At 60.3% G+C, this 7,435-nt stretch overlaps 1 long non-coding RNA gene across 1 annotated transcript; it reads right to left on the reverse strand.

The window, feature by feature from the left end:
• Positions 1-3,642, reverse strand: LOC125137323 (uncharacterized). The gene is made up of 2 exons (XR_007137405.1): positions 3,054-3,642; positions 1-516 (listed from the first exon to the last, which is right to left on the reverse strand). It is a non-coding gene; the product is annotated as an uncharacterized LOC125137323 (long non-coding RNA).
• Positions 3,643-7,435: the final 3,793 nt, after the last annotated feature.

A 7,435-nucleotide genomic window follows, 5' to 3' on the forward strand; every position in this document is an offset into this window, starting at 1 on the left:
TGTAATTCTAGACATAATCATTTTTAATGTTTTAGTCTAGATCTTTCCAGAAGCCTATCTGGGAATAGAGAGCTGATACCGTTTTTCAAAGTGACACAGAGACACTGCAGAAAGATGCCTAAAACAGGAACACTTCAACCAGCATTCTGGGCTTCGAGTCCTGGCTCTCGGCGTCATCGGCCGTGCGGACCCTGGACCAATCACGTCTCTGCGTCTCTGTTACCTCCGGGCTGATGAGACTGGTGGGGCGCATGGCAGTGGTGGGCTCCCTGTTTTGTTGGGAGGATCAAACACAGCAGTCGCTGCACTAAGCTCTTGCAATAGCCCCTGGAGAAGTGCAGGCACAGACACAGACGAGCGCCTGCTGCTTCTGCTCTTGGCTCGCCGCACTGCGAGCTTCCTTCCACCACAGTGAGGGGCCGCCAGCCTTGTCATCACGGCAGCTGCTCCACGGCCCTTCAGGACAGCACTGGTTAAACAAGGAGGGTTGCTCCCACGGCATCTAACACCTACGCCCTGAACAGTTCACAGGTGTGGCAACAGAGATTAGGGTTAGAACGGAACGTGTGATGACAGACTGTCAGGCGACCAACCTCCCGGGTCTCCGGCTTTGCTGTGGTTGCCTCAGCATGCCACAGCTTGAGATGGGATCTCAGTTCCAAGACCAGGGATGGAACCCGGGCCACCGTGGTAAAGGCACCAAATCCTAACCACTGGGCCACCAGGGAGCTCCCAGGCTTACCTTTTCTTCCCCTTCTTTTTTAGGGCCACACCCATGGCATATGGAGGTTCCCAGGCTAGGGGTCGAATGGGAGCTGCAGCTGCCGGCCTGCACCACCGCCACAGCCATGCCGGATCCTTTAACCCACTGAGCAAGCCCAGGAATCAAACCCGTGTCTCATGGATACTGGTCTGGTTCTTAACCCACTGAGCCACAATGGGAAGTCCCTGGGCTCATCTTATTTCTGCTTATCTTGTGAGATCACGGGTACCAAGGTCCTTAGTTCTGAACCATCTTTTCAAGGATATTCGTGCAGGGAGCAGCCCGGAAGTCAGAAGCGGAGTCTCCCTCAGGAGCCATGAGCAGCCGTGCTCTCTGTCCAGTGGATTAAAGACAGCGTCCTCCCATCCCCCACGACCAGAGCCAAAGGCTTCTGCCTGCTGCCTGGCATGGACCCAGTCATGTCCTCCCAGTTCACTTGCTGAAACCCTAACCCCCAGGACCTCAGAGCGTGACCTCGTTTGGAAACGGGCTCACAGCAGGTGGAATCAGGTAAGAGGAGGGCTCGCTGCGGAGGGGGCCTAACCCAGTAAGGCCGTGTCCCTGAAGAGGGACCCGGACGCAGACGGGCCCTTGGGAGAAGCCCTGTGGAGACAAGGACAGAGCTGGGGGGCGAAGCCAAGAAACAAAGGACCAGCAGCTCCCGAAGCCAGGACAGCCCGGGAGGGATTGTCCTTGTGGCCTCGGGGGAAGCGCCCTGGCGACGTCTGGTCTCCAGACTGAGACGACGCACTGCTGTTTCTAAGCCCGAGTGTGTGGTGCTTTGTTACGCAGCCTGAGCAAATACACTGCCTTTCAGACCATGTCCGGGCTCCCTGCGCTCAAGTTCCTCTGAACACGGGGCACCTGGCCCTCTCCGGGTCACCCGAGAGCTGGTGCAAAGGCAGGCATCTGCCCATTGCCACCGTGGGAGCCACACACGGCCTTTGTCTCTGGCCGGGAGGCTCCCGTCTTCTGCCAGAGCCCATGGTATGTGGCAGCCCCACCATCCGTTCACAGGCGGGGCCAAACCTCAGCCCTTAAAAGCTCTTGACAGAAACCTCCAGAAGCACTCAGAGTGACCTTATTTTGACATGAGCCAGAGAAGGGGGATGGAGAACACACACACACACACACACACACACACACGCACACATGCAGCACACACACATGCACACATGCATGCACGCTCACACACACACACACACACACACACACACACGGCCGAGGCACCTGTCCAGCTGTCTCTCATTCTCTTAGCAAGACAAATACCCTGCCCGCCCCCTCCTCTGGGTGCTTCTCACCCCCAAACCCTGCTCTTGTTTTCCTGGTGCCCGCAGCCCGTGACGTCCTGCTCAGGGGGGATGCATGAGGCTCAGGCAGCTCCCAGCCCCTGCTCTACCAGGGCTCACAGCATCTGGCGTCCCTGTCACTGGTCCCTGCGTTCACACAGCTTCCCATCCGACAACAGAAGCATCAGGAGAGCCTACAGGAGGGCTCTCCCTTGGGGGACTTGGGGACAGAGTCCCGCAAAGGAGACATTTGAGCCTGTCCTGAAATTAAAGGAAGCCCCACTGCAGCGAGCTCAGGGGTTACCGACTTCCCTTCCAAGAAGGCCTGCGCCAGCTGTCCCCGGCCTTGGCCTTCCCCTGAGAGACGCTTTACCACGGAGTGAAGGGGAGGCCACCCGTTGCCCCCCACGAGGCGCAGCCACATCAAGCAAGGGAGGCTGCTGGACGCCGGCTGAGTCCTCTGTGGCTTCCTGGGGCCACGGCAGCAGCGCGGAGCCCAGAGTACGGGTCCCGGGAGGAAGCGCGCCATCCGGGAATGAGCGATGCTCTGAAATGTACTGGCGAGACCCTGCTTTTATGTGTATTTGGACACCTTGGCGGGACCGCGGTGTCCAGCTACGTGGTCAAACATGTCTGGATGTGGCCATGAAGGCGTTTTCCAGCTGAGATTAACATGAATTCGGTAAATGAGTAAAGCGGCTTATCGACCATCACGTGGGTGGGCCTCCCCCCGCTCAGTCAGAGGCCCTGGGAGACAGGGGCCGGCCCTGCAGGGAGGGGCATCTGCCCGCTGTGCTCGGGTCTTCCCAGGGTCTCCGGCTGCCAGCTTGCTCTGCGGATCGGCACTTTCAGGACCCGCCAGCCTCCACGGTCACGGTCACGGTCACGGAGCCAGCTCCTTAAGGGCAGTCCCTCTCCCTCCTCCTCTCTCCCCCCTCTGTCTCCCCCCCTCCTCGATCTCCTACTGGTGCAGCTTCTCTGGACAAACCTGACAACCGTACCTAAGACAGCGCTTCTTAAATCATCTTGCAAGACACACCCCAGGGCGGAGAGGGCCGAGCAGAGCGGAGGAGGAAGCGGAGCTGCGGCGTGAGGCGCCTGGATGCCGGCCTTCCTGAGCTCTGCTTTGCTTCTGCCCCGTGTAATGTCGCCCCGAGGGGAGAGGGTCTCCTGCATTAAAATGTAAGTCTGGAGGCCGCTGCCGCCGGGCGTTTCGGCCGGATGCCCCTGTGCCCATCCAGACGGAAGGTCTGCTCTCGGTGCCACCTCTAGTCCCCGAGGAACCCCACCTCGGGCGCTATTTCCTGTTTTCTACACCGTCTGCCCTGCAGGAACGCCCCCTCAGCTTCTAAGACGCCCTTGGGTACACACCCCACCCAGAGCAGCCCCGACCAAGAGCTCAGGCAATTGTGTCATCTTTGCGGTTCGAGGAGGCCCTGGCAGTCTTCCTTTGAAGGTCCGGGGCTCGGCCGGGTCTGCTGCGAATGTGCAGCTGCCCGCGGGACGCCACCCATTCCAGAAAGAGAGACCGCGCGCGGTTCGCTGCCGGCGGGAGCCCGCCCGGAGGAGGGCGGTCGGAATTTCCGACACCCCCCACCCCGCCCGTCCCGCCCCCAGATAATTCTTTCTGGGAACACGCTTCCTGCGGGAGTAGAGGCTCATGTCAGCGCCCCCATCACGTGTCCCTACTGGGAACGAAAGCGAGGTGGCGACGTGGGGGTGGGTCACAAGGAATGCTCCTCTGCTTTCCCCCCACTAAGCCAAACACCAGACGTGCCTTTGCTTAGTCGCTCAAGTCGGTTTTATTAATAGTTATAAAAGGGAGCAGACGCACCCGTGGCCAACTAGCCAGGGCTTCCTGCTCTGTGCTGATGCTGTGCCTGCTGTGCTCCGAGAGTATGAGGGACGGCGGCCAGCTGCTCCCTCCAGGATGGATGGACGGACGGTACCTCTGCTGAGGCCACCGGGCTGCTTTCTCTCCCCGGCTCACCAAGCCTGTCATTCCAGCTCCCCGGGCATCGGTTCCCACCTCCAGGCACGGCCTGTCCTTGCCACGCAAACCATGTTCTTAAAATTCTTTACAGATTAACCCACATTAGTCTAAACCCGATAAATATATAGGTTTTACCCTCTGCTCTTAGCTGCACTGTAATTTCCCCAACAACCTGCTGAAAAGACCAAGAAAAACTTAGCAACCAGCAGCAGGCCGGAGGGAAGCTGCAATTACCGGGTGCGAGCCCGGCGGGGCAACGGCACCCACTTCAAAGGCCTGGGGGGCGGGGGCAGGCAGAGCTGTAATTAGCGGCCGCCGAGGAGCAAGAAACCCCCGCGTGTGCACGCAGAGCGGTGGGAACAAAGGCCCCACTGTTTGACGTGACTCATCCCCAGCCCGGAGTCCCGGAGGGGAGGCTCGCCTCCGCCCTGCACTGGGACCCACGGCCGCCCTCCCTCCCTCCCTCCCGCCCGGTCCCTGCAGACTCAGGGATGCAAGAGGGAGGCCAGGCTTCGGGGAGACGGACGGATGGACGGGGCTCACGCTCCCTATGAGCACTGGCACCCCAAGGCCAGATGGAGCTCAGAGCCACACGGGGTCTGCCACCCAGACAGTGGAGGAGGCGTGTGTGGGGACAGGGCCAGGTCTGAGCCCCGGCCTGCACCCTGAGGGTGCCCCAGCCGCCTCCAGAGGCACAGCCCAGACCTCCCTGGGGCCGGGCATCCTGTGCACCTTACGAGCAGGGGCCCATCCTCCCTGCCGCAGGGCCCCTGACCTGGGGAGGGAAGCGGTGTGGAGGCCTCCAGAAAGAGCCACCCAGGAGAAGAAAGGGTGGGGTCCGGGCTGACCACCCAGTGGCCACCCGTCTGATGGCCAGTCGGCCCCAGATCAGAGTATTTTGGCTTCTGGTGTCCCATCTCTGTCCCTAAGGCAGCTCGCACCACGCATTTCAAGCTCACAGGAGGCCAAGTGCTGGCACTGAGCACCCTGTGCTCCGCTGAAAAGGGGTTTTGGGGTCCCTGCTGGCTCAGTGGGTAAGGGGCCAGAGTTGTCGCTGCTATGGCAAGGGTTCGATCCCTGGCCTGGGATGCTGCAAGTGCAGCCATAAAAAGTGTTTTGTGGCAGCAGCGTGAGGCTCTGGGGGCAGTTACCGCTCCGTTTTTTAGCTTCAATCGGAGTGGAATTTGGGGCGTTCCTGGGCTCCTAGTCCTGAATCGAGATTTCCTCTTGGCAACGTCTCCTTGCCTGTGCGGCTGGGGCGGCACTCTGCCTGGTCAGTGAGACAGTCAGGGTCATGACCCAACCGGCAGGGTCAAGGGTCAGAGTGAACACAGTCTCACCATTATCACCACCGACACCTCCCCCTGCCAGCCTCTTTCCTGGAGGTGGGCCCCCCCAGTCCCTGCAGCCCTGTGCACCCCCCTCTCCTCCCTCTGGCTGGGAACTGGGAACCCCCAGCCTGCAGCCAGCCTCCAGGACCCCACCAGGCCCCCTCTTCCACCCCTGGTGCTGCAGCCCCAGGTTGTCCACCCTCTTCCCCCCCCCATCCCTGGGTGCCCCTCCCTCCTCGCCAGTCCCCCTTCCCTCTGAGGGCCATTTACTCCCTCTGCTGAGGGGCAGCTCCAGGACAGCAGTTCTCAAAGCCGGGTGCCCAGGAACCCCCACGCCCTGACCCCTTTGAGAACGGCTCTGGCCCCTCCTGTACATGGAGGTGCTGACGCTCACGGGCCCCTTCTCCGTCCTGAGAGTCGCCCCCTCCCCACCAACTCCTGACCCTCCAGCTTCCCCTTCCTCTCAGCACAGCGTCGAGCTCCTCCCCCAAGTCTTGGCTCCTCGACCCCCGCGTCTGGTGAGGGGACGTCTCTGTGTGGGTGTGCCATCGGGTCCACTCGGGTCTCAGAGGCTGCAGGTGTCTGCGGCTCCCCGTCACACGACCCCATGGATTTCCCCAAAGACACAGGGGCCTCAGGGGCTGTAAGTTACGGCACGTGGTGCCTTCCAGCAGAGCCGCTGCTAACTTCCCACGTCATCCGCGCGGTCGGTACACGCTGACCTCGGGCTTGGCCCATCCCAGCCGCGTCTGGGCGCTGGGCTGCAGCACCGGCCAGAGACAAGAGGCCGGCCTCCCGGCTCTTTCCTCCGTGTGGCTGTGTCCGAATCTCTTTTTCCCTTTTTCAGCCACTCCCTCGGCATCTAGAAGTTCCCAGGTTGGGAATGTACTCAAGCCACAGCTACGACCTCCACCAAGGCTGCAGCAAGGCCAGATCTTTTACAACCCACTGCGCCGGGCTGGGGATCGAACCTGCACGGCCTCAGAGACAGCACCGGGCCCTCAACCCACTGCACCATCAGGAACTCACTCCCCTAGTCTTCTTACAAAGATGCCAGTCTCATCGGATCAGGGCCCCCGACCCCGACCTCACGTACCCTTAACCGCCTCTCTAAAGACCCACACCCAACACAGCCCCATTCTGATGCTCAGGAGGTTGGGGCTCCAGCATGAATTTGGGGGACACAAACTCCACCCATAAAAACCATCATCATAAAAGAGACGTGTTAAGTTCTTATTTATTTAAGATAAAAGCAGGTGCATTAAAAACAACACAAGGCGTGAGTCCTTTTCTGAGTGTCAGGAATCAAACCAGCAACACTGTAACTAATACTTGTCTTCTGCTGGGGCTGATGGGTCCCTGGCACAAACACACAGACTCAGTGACAACAAAGACGTTGGCCACACTGTGCCTGAGAGGCCGCATTTGCTCAGGTAGGATCCTGACACTCCAGTGAATTCAAAGCCCAGGTCCTACCTGTGCCGCCGATGCCTTATCTGCGTGATTTGTTAAAATAACAAGGATGGGGCGATGGAGCCCACTGAGCTTTTACAAGTTTATTCCGCGCTGACAGATGTGAGGGCAGCTGTCGGGGGAGCTCCGGCACTTGTCTGAGGCAGTTCTGGTCTATTACATCCAGCAAATACATGACATGGCTTACACACACGTGCCTTTCAAAATCACTTCGTTTTGCTTATTATGCAAATGAAAATGGGTTCATTGTTGAAGCCTCCTCACAGTCTGATGACGGAGAAGGAAACGAACACTCTGCAGGGTCTCCTGGCGCCTTGCACGGGACAGGCAGCGGGGCACGCGCTCTCCTCCCTCCCGGCCGTCCTGCCAGCGTCCCAGGAGTGCGAGGCCACGGAGACCCGGGAGAGGTGCTGCCCGCTGCCTGGTGTGTGAGGCCGGGCTCCGCCGGAACGAGCCGAGGGCCCCGTGTGGCCCCCCAGGACGAGGCAGGGGTCAGGGCGTTTCAGCAGAGGCAGCGCCACCCCCGCCACGCCTGTGGTTCTCCCTAAGTCAGGGCTCTGGGCGGGGGGCCCAGCAGCCCTGGGTG

This window comes from Phacochoerus africanus, chromosome 1, assembly GCF_016906955.1.
Source record: "Phacochoerus africanus isolate WHEZ1 chromosome 1, ROS_Pafr_v1, whole genome shotgun sequence".
Classification (NCBI taxonomy): Eukaryota; Metazoa; Chordata; class Mammalia; order Artiodactyla; family Suidae; genus Phacochoerus; species Phacochoerus africanus.